We start from the raw sequence: 12,786 nt of genomic DNA, 5'->3' as shown, positions 1-12,786 counted from the left end.
GATGGGAAATGTTGATTCTGGAGCCTTCGGGCCACGGCTGTGCAGAATAACGTGGTCCCACAAATACAGGGTTTGTGTAGAGTGTGGAGATTATCATCAGCAAGGCAATTATCCAACAACAAGCTATTGTTTTGACCAGGGTGTGGGAGAACAGATCTTCTTAACCAAGCAGCTTAAATGACTAGTTTCAAATAAGGGCGTATGTACAGGTGATTATGATTTCCCCCTCTCTTAATGGCAATAGTAGAACTGAAATAAGCTTCTTGGAGTCTAATTAAATGCACACAGCTCAATTGTAATCCTTAGCCAGTCGGTTTCCTATCTAATTACACCTGTTCTCAGTAAGAGTCAGGAAAAACAAACTATTAATGGACTTACATAGAAATGGTCAGAAGAAGCAGTTATTGTACTGTACTATGTATTTTCTCTAGGAAATGATAATCTTTTTTTGGGAGGGATGGAAAAGTTGCTCATTGTAGTAGGCTGGTCATGGATTGGATTTCTGCTTAAGGCATTCAAATACTTTATATTTTCTCCTGCTTGGATATAATCAGCAAAGAGGGAAGAACACACATCAGTTGTATTACCTGAAATTAAATGATCTTGAGTCAGGTGCAAAAGAAGTCGTTGTTCCTTTAAATTCTGCATTAATCAGAGCTCTCCCAAAATATGAGCTTTAGTTCTGGATCTTGCCTTCTTGGAAAAAACATTGACAATTTTTAATGTCTCCAAGAGGAAAGCATACTAGATGGCCAAGGATCTGGAAAGAAACTCTCACAAATAAAAGCAGGCTCTGATATGTCTATTTTGGAGAAACGAAGTCTCAATGAATAGCAACGAGGCATACAGGAGTCTTCAAGGTGTCAAAAAAAGCCTAGATGGGACAAAAATGTTTTCTTGCTTCACAGTGTTTCGTTTCTTCATCAGTCCGTTAGATGGCACTACAACTCAACAATTGCAATTTCAAAGCCTATTTTACTGAGAGAAATCTCTCCTTCCACCCTATGTGGAAAATCCTGAATTAAATTAGGATGTGCAAATCACTGAAGACCAAGGCATGTTAATCCTCAGCTTTGCTCGAGATTATTCAATTGGAGTGTGCACATCTTATTTAGAAAATTGAATCCCAAGAAACAGCAGAAATTCAATTTGGGCCCGTTCTGCAGTAGCAATAGCAATAGCTCTTAATACTGCCCTATAGTGCTTTACAGCACTGAGTGGCTTAGAATGTCAGCATGTTGCCCACAATGATTTGGGTCCTCATTTTAATTTTACCCAGCTTGGAAAGATAGAAGGATGAGTCAACCTTAGTAGTTTGAAGTATTGGGACTGAACGCAACTAGAATAGAATGGGAAATGGAAGGGACCTTGGAGGTAATAATAATAATAATAATAATAATAATAATAATAATAATAACAACAACAGCAACAGCAACAGCAACAGCAACAGCAACAGCAACAACAACAACAACAGAGTTGGAGGGGACCTTGGAGGTCTTCTAGTCCAACCCCCTGCTTAGGGAGAAAACCCTACACTACTTCAGACAGATGGTTATCCAACATCTGCTTAAAAATTTCCAATGTTGGGGCATTAGCATTTAAAGCAGTGTTTCCCAACCTTGGCAACTTGAAGATATTTGGACTTCAACTCCCAGAATTCCACAGCCAGCAAATGCTGGCTGGGGAATTCTGGGAGTTGAAGTCCAGATATCTTCATGTTGCCAAGGTTGGGAAACACTGATTTAAAGTATGGAGTAGATGGCAGAAAGAGTGGAAGCAAGGAATATACAAATGGGCACCTATAAGAAGTGTAATGGGGAAGGGTGCAAAAGAGTTAGAAATAAATGGGTATAATCAAATAAAAGATTTATATAAAGAAGGGGGTGAATTAATGAAAATCAACGAGATAATACAAATAGGGGGACCCCAAAATTGGTTAAGATGGAGTGAGCTAATAGATAAGATAAAAACAGGTCTGAGAGATAATAAAATAGATATAATTTTGAAATATAGAGAGAAAGAATTAAGAGGAGTTAAGGTGATATATAAATTAATGACAGATGATAAAGAATACATGCTGAATCAAATTAAGAATAAATGGAGTAAGGGTTTTAATTTAACAGAGGAAAGAATAGAAGGAATAATGAGAGGGATACAAAAAATTAAAATAGAGAAGTTTCAGGAAATGGAAAGGAAAATATATCTAAAATGGTATAGAACTCCTGCCCAGCTGGCATATATGATTGGAGGACTAAGCCCCAAATGCTGGCACGGTGGTCGTGCAGTGGGATGGTACACACATCTTTGGTGGGAATGTGAGGAGATTCAAAAGTTCTGGACTTTAATGCTGAAAAATATAAATGGAATAGTTAAAAATGAATTGCGGGTAGGATGGGACATAATAGAAGGAGGTATTCTTGGAGAGGGGCAGCATACAAATGTAATAAACAAACAAACAAACAAATAAACAAACAAATAAATAAATAATAAATGAAACTCAAGGAATGAAAACAGAAGAATAAGAAGTACAGTGATACCTCATCTTACGAACTTAATTGGTTCCGGGATGAGGTTTGTAAGGTGAAAAGTTTGTAAGGTGAAACAATGTTTCCCATAGGAATCAATGGAAAAGCGATTAATGCGTGCAAGCCCAAAACTCACCCCTTTTGCCAGCCGAAGTGCCCGTTTTTACTCTGCTGGGATTCCCCTGAGGCTCCCCTCCTTGGGAAGCCCCACCTCCAGACTTCTGTGTTTTTGTGATGCTGCAGGGGAATCCTAGCAGGGGAATCCCAGCAGCACAAAAATGGGTGCTTCGCTGGCAACGGAAGTCCGGAGGTGGAGTTTCCCAGTGAGGGGAGCCTCAGCAAAATTGCAGAATCGCAAAAACACAGAAGTCCTCGAAACCCCACCTCCGGACTTCCATGTTTTTGTGATGCTGCAATTTTGCTGAGGCTCCCCTTGCTGGGAAACCCCACTTCCGGACTTCCGTTGCCAGCAAAGTACCCATTTTTGCGCTGCTGGGATTCCCCTGCAGCATCGCAAAAACACGGAAGTCCAGAGGTGGTGTTTCCCATGGAGGGGAGCCTCAGGTGAATCACAGCAGCGCAAAAACGGGCGCTTTGCTGGCAACAGAAGTCCAGAGGCGGGGCATCCCAGTGACGGCGGCTTGGGTTTGTAAGGTGAAAATAGTTTGGAAGAAGAGGCAAAAAAAATCTTAAACCCTGGGTTTGTATCTCGAAAAGTTTGTATGACAAGGTATCATTGTATTAAGGACTATGATAAAAGCTGCTCACGCAACTATAGTATATGGATAGAAGGATAAAAGTAAATGGACACTAAAACGATGGAACAATTATATATTTGAACAAGTACAAATGGAAATAACTCATATTATCTCACTGAATTGTTCATGGAATCAAAAAAGCTGAAAGGATAAGAAAAATAATGGAAATTTTATTTTGCATGGGTGGAAAGGGCTAAGGCCAATGAAGACATAAAGAAGAAATTGTCTAGAACTCTGACCTGGCTGAGCCTATGAATAAGAAAGAACTGAGGGAAGGGAGGGGGAGGGTTAAGGGTGAAAAGTATGAAAATTAAAATAAATATATATATATATTAAAAAGGTCTTCTGGCCATGCCCCCTGCTCAAGCAGTTGGACCTATACCATTTCAGACAAGTGATTGTCTAGTCTCTTCTTAAAAACCTCCAGTGAGGGAGTGTTCACGATTTCTGCAGGCAAGCTGTCCCACCAGTTAATTGTCCTAACCGTTAGGAAGTTTCTCCTTAATTCCAAATTGCTTCTCTCTTTGATTAGTTTCCAACCATCATTTCTTATCCTGCCTTCAGGTGCTTTGTAGAATAACTTGAACTCCTTTGGGGCAGCTCCTCAAATACTGGTACAAGTTTGATGTGAATTTGGAATTGTAGAAGCTCCGTCCAATTCATCCAATGCTAAAAAGACCATTGCCTCTGTGGAAAAAGCTCTTAACTTCTTTAGCAAGCTGCCAAACAATGAAGACAAACGATAGAGACAATTGGATTCAGTAACTGTCAAGGCTCACTTCATATCAAAGGGATCATATTAATAATGAGACCACTGAGGTCAACCTAATCACAGTGGAATGATAATTAAGTCTATTATGATTTGTTTCATGCATATCTTTATAATTTCTCAGCAGTGCACAGCATGAATAGTGTTGGTTTTCAGATGATCCCACAAGTATTTATTGGTGTTTAGATAAAGCTCACTACCCCTTAAATGACTCCCTTTTTTCTTACTTTATTCTTTGGTGATATGATTGTCAAAGCTTGTTAATCAAATCCCTCGTGGAAACATATACAGTGATACCTCGTCTTACGAACTTAATTGGTTCCAGGAGGAGGTTCGTAAGGTGAAAAGTTCGTAAGATGAAACAATGTTTCCCATAGGAATCAATGGAAAAGCCAATAATGCGTGCAAGCCCATTAGGACAATCCAAAACATTAAGGCTTAAAAAAAAAAAAGCTGCCGGCAGACGAAGCTGAGGCGAACGGAGTGGGGGGAGGGACAGCGAGAGGTGGCAAGAGGTGGCAGTCCCAATGAAGCAAGGCGAAAAGAGCCTCTCTTGATCTCCATGGGTTCCTCCCGTTTTTCCCCACCCTGTCCTGCACCTTTCTCCCCTCTTGATCTCCATGGGTTCCTCCCATTTTTTCCCACCCTGTCCTGCACCTTTCTCCCCTCTTGATCTCCATGGGTTCCTCCCGTTTTTTCCCACCCTGTCCTGCACCTTTCTCCCCTCTTGATCTCCATGGGTTCCTCCCATTTTTCCCCACCCTGTCCTGCACCTTTCTCCCCTCTTGATCTCCATGGGTTCCTCCCGTTTTTTCCCACCCTGTCCTGCACCTTTCTCCCCTCTTGATCTCCATGGGTTCTTCCCATTTTTTCCCACCCTGTCCTGCACCTTTCTCCTCAAAAACGGGAGGGACTCATGGAGATCAAGAGAGGAGAAAGGTGCAGGACAGGGTGGGAAAAAACGGGAGGGACTCAAATCTGGAGGTGGGGCATCCCAGTGGCCGGCAGCAGGTTCGTAAGGTGAAAAAAGTTTGTAAGAAGAGGCAAAGAAATTCCGAACCCTGGGTTCGTATCTCGAAAAGTTCGTATGACGAGAGGTTCATATCATGAGGTACCACTGTACTTGCAAATAATTAAATAAAAGACTTTAAATGTTGCCTCCTTTCTCCCCACCTCTGAAATCAGCACTTCATTATAGGACCTTAACAGAGAATGTTATTATCTGGAATGTTATTTCCTTGAGCACATTTTGCACAAAACTCCTGTTCTTCTTTTTGAAAATTTGGAGTAGTTGTTTCTTTCTTTTTTATTATTATTATTATTATTATTATTATTATTATTATTATTATTATTATTTAATTTTTTTGACACAGTTAAATAAAACAAGTAACAAGTAAACAAAATGAAAGAAACAACAAAAAAGGGATACAATACAATAGATATAATAATACTAAAATAAAATTTAAAAATAAAAAATAAAAACATATAAATACAACATTTGGGAAACAAAAGTTTCCCCACTTCTTATTTGAATGTTCGATCAGAGAATTTTCCTTTGTCATTAAATATTTCTTTTATTTGACGAGTTGCTTTGCTTGAATTTTGTTCATTTCTCCATTGTTCTTTTCTTTAGCCAATCGTAAAAATGTCCCCATATCTTATAGTAATCTGAGTCTTCTTTTCCCTCTAGTTTTTTTGACATCCTGTCCATCTCTGCGCAGTCTAGTATTTTTTTGATTATTATACTTTCTTCTGGTGTTTTATCTATTTTCCAATACTGGGTGTACACTATCCTAGCTGCTGTTAGTATATGAATGGCTAAGTATCTCACTTCTTTTTTTATTTTTTTATTAAAAATGCTTAATAAGTATAATTCTGTGGGGGGGTTTTCAGAACACTCTCTCTGCTATTCTCTTCCCCTCGCCTCTTGCCCTTCCCTGTGGATATGGCTGTATTGGCAGTAAATAAAACCAATAATTAAATAAAGGCAAGCAAGCAAGAAATAACATTCAGAGAAGAATTGGAAACAGGAAAGATTTCAATGGTTGAAGCTAAGAGCCCAGATCTCTTCATGATAGCAAGTCATAATTCTGCATTTATTTATTGAATTTCCAACCTGTGGTTCTGTCTATATGTCACTTAAGGGCAGCTTACCACCATTAAAAATGAAAGTGATAAAACATAGCAATGCACATTTGAAACATTAAAAGGATGCAATGAAAACCAAGATCAAGTTAAAATGAATCTAAGAGAAAGAGTACTTTAATTCAACGAACCATTAAAAGTGGCATAAAATAGATGGATATTGCTGTTTTGCTATGGTCTGATAGTGTAAGACACAAGTACCCACTCCTTCGGGACGACATGCTGGGAGTTGAAGTCCACAAGTCTTAAAGTTCTCAAGGTGGGACAACCCTGCTGTACAGAGAGTTATAACCTCACTCTAATGCAGTGGTTCTCAACCTTTCTAATGTCGCGACCCCTTAATACAGTTCCTCATGTTGTGGTGACACCCAACCATAAGTCTAGCGCCAATTCTCCCAACAGAGCTTTAAGCTAATTGGCAGGAAGGTCAGAGGGCCACCCCCACTGTAAATGCCTGATTGGTCGGATTGTAAAAATATGTTCCAAGGCGCCAGAATAGAAGCTTTAGTTTCTAACACCGTAGGAAATTTGTCTTTTCCCATTGTCTTAGGTGACCCCCGTGAAACAGTGGTTCAAACCCCAAAGGGATCCTGACTCCCAAGCTGAGAACCACTGCTCTAATGTATAAAGAAATGGTACTATCATGTGTCTCCATTGAAACAGAAAAGGCAGTTTTAATAATGTCCATTTTTAGACTATGGGAATTTAGCAAATCACACGTTTCCTCACTTGAAAATCTGGCCTCCACTGGCCTCCTTAAAACCTTTTGTTGACATGTGCCTTTTTTCCATTGTTGAAGCAGTATTTGATCCTGACTGAAGGAGTGGCTGCCTGGGATATGAACTTCTTTAGCTATTTAAATCCAGCTTCAAGAGAGTTATCATATTCAGCTTAGCTTATCCATAAGTGAGTAGGCTGGCATTTCATTGCCCTCTGGAGAGCCACGGGGACATGGCCCGGAAGGAGCTATAAGGTAGAAACATAGAAACATAGAAGACTGATGGCAGAAAAAGACCTCATGATCCATCTAGTCTGCCCTTATATTATTTCTTGTATTTTATCTTACAATGGGCATATGTTTATCCCAGGCATGTTTAAATTCAGTTACTGTGGATTTACCAACCACGTCTGCTGGAAGTTTGTTCCAAGGATCTACTACTCTTTCAGTAAAATAATATTTTCTCATGTTGCTTTTGATCTTTCCCCCAATTAACTTCAGATTGTGTCCCCTTGTTCTTGTGTTCACTTTCCTATTAAAAACACTTCCCTCCTGAACCTTATTTAACCATTTAACATATTTAAATGTTTCGATCATGTCCCCCCTTTTCCTTCTGTCCTCCAGACTATACAGATTGAGTTCATTAAGTCTTTCCTAGTAAGTTTTATGCTTAAGACCTTCCACCATTCTTGTAGCCCGTCTTTGGACCCGTTCAATTTTGTCAATATCCTTTTGTAGGTGAGGTCTCCAGAACTGAACACAGTATTCCAAATGTGGTCTCACCAGCGCTCTATATAAGGGCATCACAATCTCCCTCTTCCTGTTTTTTATACCTCTAGCTATGCAGCCAAGCATCCTTGTATCAAGGTACCCAACTAACGGATCAGAACTGAACAGAACACATAATGACTGAAAATGATTTGGATCAACTGCTTGTATTTTCTTTTCCCCTTGCAGATCAAGGCCGTCCCCTTGCAGATCCTTTTTAGAACATCCAACTGCATTAAAGCAAATGCCACCATTTGCTTTAGGTGCTCTTGGGTAACATGCCCTTGAGAGATGTACTGTACTTTTCTTCTCTGCTATGAGTCCTTTTCCCCATTTTCTTCTCTATCTCTCTCACTGGATCCAAACCACATAACTCCCTATAGCAGCAGCCCCCAACCTTTTGGGCACCAGGGTCCACTACTGTGGAGAGAGATTTTTCTGCAGACGGGAGGGAGTGTAGTTTTATGTGTTGCCTGCATCCCATGAATGGGACTTCCCTTGTTTTCATGGCCCAGTTGCTGGCATGCCACGGACCAGTGCTGACCCATGGACCAGGGGTTGCGGAACCTGCTCTACAGGACAGAATTCTCTCTTCAACTTCACTTCCTTGGAGACAGAAAGTGAAGAGGAAAGAAGAGCAAGAAAAAGCATTCCCTGGGGAATTTTGGTTGTCTGATGGTGTGAGTCTCTGGTCCTAATATTTAGACCAGTTGAGGAAGGCTAGGATCAAATAAGATACTACAAGGGATAGCTGTCTGCTATGAACCTCTTGCAGACAGTAATCAATGAAGACAGAAGTATCTAGGAGACTATGGATAGATTAATCCACTATCTGTCAAGTGCAGAAAATTCACAGTCAAGACAGTTGAAATGAGTACAGATTTATTGTATGCTAACACTCTCTACAAGAATCTGAGTTACTAACTGTGATGGTTAGCTCTGGCCCAGCTCCTGCCCCAAGGACTGTGGATGCGGGGGAGACATCCACATGCTGCAGGCCTGTTTTGCCCCTGGTGGAATCTGCTGATGAAGGCTCCTCTGACCAAGAAGACATGAGTGACAGGGAAGAGGAGAGTGTGGCAGACAGCTCAGAAGGAGATCAATTATCTAGCTCCTCCTTGGATTCAGAACAAGAGTTAATGATACAGCCACACATGCGGAGAGCGATGCATAGGCAGCAACAACTGAGAGATTATTATCAAAGAAAATGAGGCCACCTGTGGTTGGGTGGGGCTGTGGTAATTAGTGAGGCTGCTATAAATAGCAGCCTGTGGGTTTGGCCATTGTGAAGGATTATCTGATGGTTGTGTTTCGTGCCTGCTTTGCTGACTTTGACCTTTGTGTGCTGATTTCCCCCCGCTTTGAAACTAAACCAGAGCAAAGTGTGTTTCACTTTGTGAAAGAAGGACTGTGAATTGCCTCACAGCTGCAAGGTAAGTATCACAGAACTGATAAGGGACTTGTACAAATTACCAGTTTGTTTGGAGATGAGTGCTCTTTGCAATACAAAAAGAGGGGTTAGTTTAAGTGAATTTTCATTATAAAGAACATTGTTTTGAATTTTCAAACGTGTGTGTCTGAAATTTGTACCTGTGAATTTTCGGGAGGATTCTACCAGAGAGTCTGACAGAACACTAACAGTCAAATCAAATTGGTGGTAGATAAGAATTCAAAGTGGGCTAGACTTGGATTTCCTGTGAGATCTAAGGAAGGAATTCAAGACTGATGACACACTTGACTCCTCCTCCTCGGGTTCAGCCTGGTCATCTCCTATGGTATCATTACTGATTGAAAACATGTATCAAGAATTTGAAGACCCACCACACCCTAGAAGAACAGGATGATGTCAATCCTATGCATAAGGACAATTTTACAAGGCCTTCTTTGCTTGTAGGCATCTTTTAATACATCTCACTGTATTAAATCCCCAACAGGATCATATAGCAAGCAAAAATTCACTTTGATCATACCCACTTTATGAAGAAAATGCAATGGGATAGGAGTGAGATTCCCTGACTTCTTACTTCACACTATCCCACCTTAAGAACATACTGTACATGGGCTACAAAAGAGCTAAGCAACATCCTGACAAATAAACATGAATTTTATATGACTGATGAACCTGTAGGCAAATTTTGATAGGGTTAATCAATATTATACTTGTTGTTTCAGTGCCATCTCTGTCACTCTCATCCTTAGATCAAGTTTGAAGCAATTTCATGCTCTTAAAAGTAAAAAAAATGGAGGTAGTGACAGATTTTATTTTCTTGGGCTCCAAGATGGGAACTACAGTCAAGAAATTAAAAGACATTTGCTCCTGGGGAGGAAAGCTATGGCAAATCTAGACAGCATACTAAAAAAGCAAGATATCACCCTGCCAACAAAAGTGTGTATAGTCAAGGCTATGGCTTTCCTAGTTGCAATGCATGGCTGTGAAAGTTGACTGCCATAAGAAAGGCAGAATGCCAAAGAATTGAACTATGGTGCTGGAGAAGACTCCTGCAAGTCCCTTGGATTGCAAGGTGATCCAATCAGTCAATCCTAGAGGAGATCAACCCTGGCTGCTCTTTAGAAGGCCAGATCCGGAAGATGAAACTCAAATACTTTGGCCACCTAATGAGAAGGGCAAAAGAAGCATGGGACAACAGAGAATGAGGTGGCTGGATGGAGTGACTGAAGCAGTCAGCATGAGCTTAAATGGACTCTGGGGGATGGTAGAGGACATAAAGGCCTGGTGGAACATTGTCCATGAGGTCACCATGTGTCAGACATGACTTCGCAACTAACAAATGATTTGATTACTTGATTACAAGAAAACTATAGATGTACTGATGATTTTATTTCTCAACTGTTGAATGACTAGAATGCCCATCAGATTTATGACCTACTGTTGCCTGAATCTGGTTGTTGGTTGTGAGCTGACCTTGTGTGAAAGGAATATAATCAGTGAATAATCTAGTCCTATGTAACCCATTCTTATGTTCTAGGTATGCCACAAAAGATGAAAGAGGAAGAATTATGTTACTAGTAGTGTTGGGTGAGCTGAACCTGCAAAGTTTGGGTTCATGCCGAACTTTGCAGTGTTTGGCATGCCGAAACCGAACTTTTTAAAAAGTTCGGGTAAAGTTCGAGTTTGGGTTCAAACACCGCGAAATACCGCCACCTGTAAGGAGAGTGGGGAATCACAACGTGGGATTTCCCACCTCCTTTTGCTTGCGGCGCTGCAAGCAAAAGGAGGTGGGAAATCCCATGAAGAGATTCTGGGGGCGGGGCTTTGACATCACGGAGACTACTTCCTGGCCGGTCCAAATGGGGAGGAAGGAGCCTCCGTGACGTCAAAGCCCCGCCCCCGGAATCCCTTCGTGGGATTTCCCACCTCCTTTTGCTTGCAGCACCACTTTTCTGTAAAAATAAATGGAATTCTGTAAAAATAAAAGGTGGGAATTCCCCACCTCCTTGTTTATTTTTACAGAAAAAGACGCCGCAGTGGCTTGCTGCAAGCAAAAGTTTGGGTTTGGGTTCGGTCAACTCACCCGAACTTCACGGCAAAGTTCGGGTGAGTTCGCCGAACCCGTACTTCGTTGAGTTCGCCCAACACTAGTTACTAGGATAATTTTTTAAAAATGTGACAAAAGCATGTGTCAATCTCCTTTCTCCAATAGCTTTGGAGAATAGAAAAAGGAGATGTTTATTACATTTCTACAATTAACTAAATATAATCTGTTGTATTAAAAATTATAATCGAAGTGGATGCTCATTGATAAAGCTGGTTTTCTATGTGTTTATGTTTCCTAATGAGATTTGGTCTTTAGTCACTATAAATCTCAGCATTAGCAATCAATGTAGGATAATCTATTCTCAGAGATAAATGGATTCTAATGAATTTCTTATACAGGTAGTCCTCGACTTATAACCGTTCGCTTAGTGACTCTTTGAAGTTACAACAGCCCTTAAAAAAGTGAGTTATGACCATTTTTCACACTTATAACCCCATGGTCATTTACATTCAGATGCTTGACAACTGACTCACATTTATGACGGTTGTAGAGTCATATGAGCAATCTTTTTGCTTTTGATCAGTAAAGTCAACGGGGATATCAGATTCACTTAACAGCTATGCTACTAATTTAACAACTGCAGTAAATAACTGTGGCAAGAAAAGTAATAAAATGGGGCAAAACTCAACAAATTTCTCACTTAGTGTTCTGCCTGACTGGCTCGGCAATGCGTAATAGTACAGTGAAAAGAAATCAAACACACACATGCTCTGCTAATCAGCAAATTTGTATTAGATAAATAAAAATAGCTTACGCAAAAAACAGTTCTTAATGTCCAAAAACAATGCAAGGCTTACTTCAGCCGCATACAAAAAGCACAGGGAAAAACAAACAAAGACAACCTGGAATGAGCAAAGACGTTTCAGGAGTCCTTTTGAATCTTTGAAGCAAACAGCAAGTCCCAGAGTTTTCACCTCCCACTTGTCTGAAAAAGCTGGGTTGAAAACTCCAACGGCACAGAAACTTCAAAGCAGGAACCACAAAACAACACAGATAAACAGCCACAGTTTGCCTTGGCCCTTGTTCCCTTTTTATCCCTTTAGCCCTCATTAAGGGAACCACACCCAGCCCAGGTGCTCCTATAATGATTTGTAATACTCCTTAAAGCGATCCCTTCTTTGCATAGCTCTTCGGCTACGTAGATCAATATATTGATCTGCCGACGAACTGAGCGAGGAAAGACTGTCTGAGGGACTGCAGGCCAAATCCCCTGGGCTGTCTGCTGAATCCTCCTGGCTGTCTGCCACATCTTCCTGGCTGTCTGCCACATCTTCCTGGCTGTCTGCCACATCTTCCTGGCTGTCAGCCAGGCTTTCACATTCACTTTGTCCCGCGTCTCTCCCATCTGTGGGAGCAACGGCTGGCCCAGGTCCAAACACAACACTTAGCAACATACATTTTGTGGTCAATTATGGTCATACATTGAGGACTACCTGTATTAATTATAATAAAAAACCTGTTTTTTCATGATCTAATGCAAATTAAAAGAAAGAAGAATAGAAAGGCAAAGGTGCAAAAGAAAAGGGGGAAAATTGAGAAATTAGAA

The sequence above is a fragment of the Erythrolamprus reginae genome, chromosome 2, assembly GCF_031021105.1.
Source record: "Erythrolamprus reginae isolate rEryReg1 chromosome 2, rEryReg1.hap1, whole genome shotgun sequence".
In the NCBI taxonomy this organism is placed as follows: Eukaryota; Metazoa; Chordata; class Lepidosauria; order Squamata; family Dipsadidae; genus Erythrolamprus; species Erythrolamprus reginae.
Note: the sequence above shows the minus strand (reverse complement) of the source record.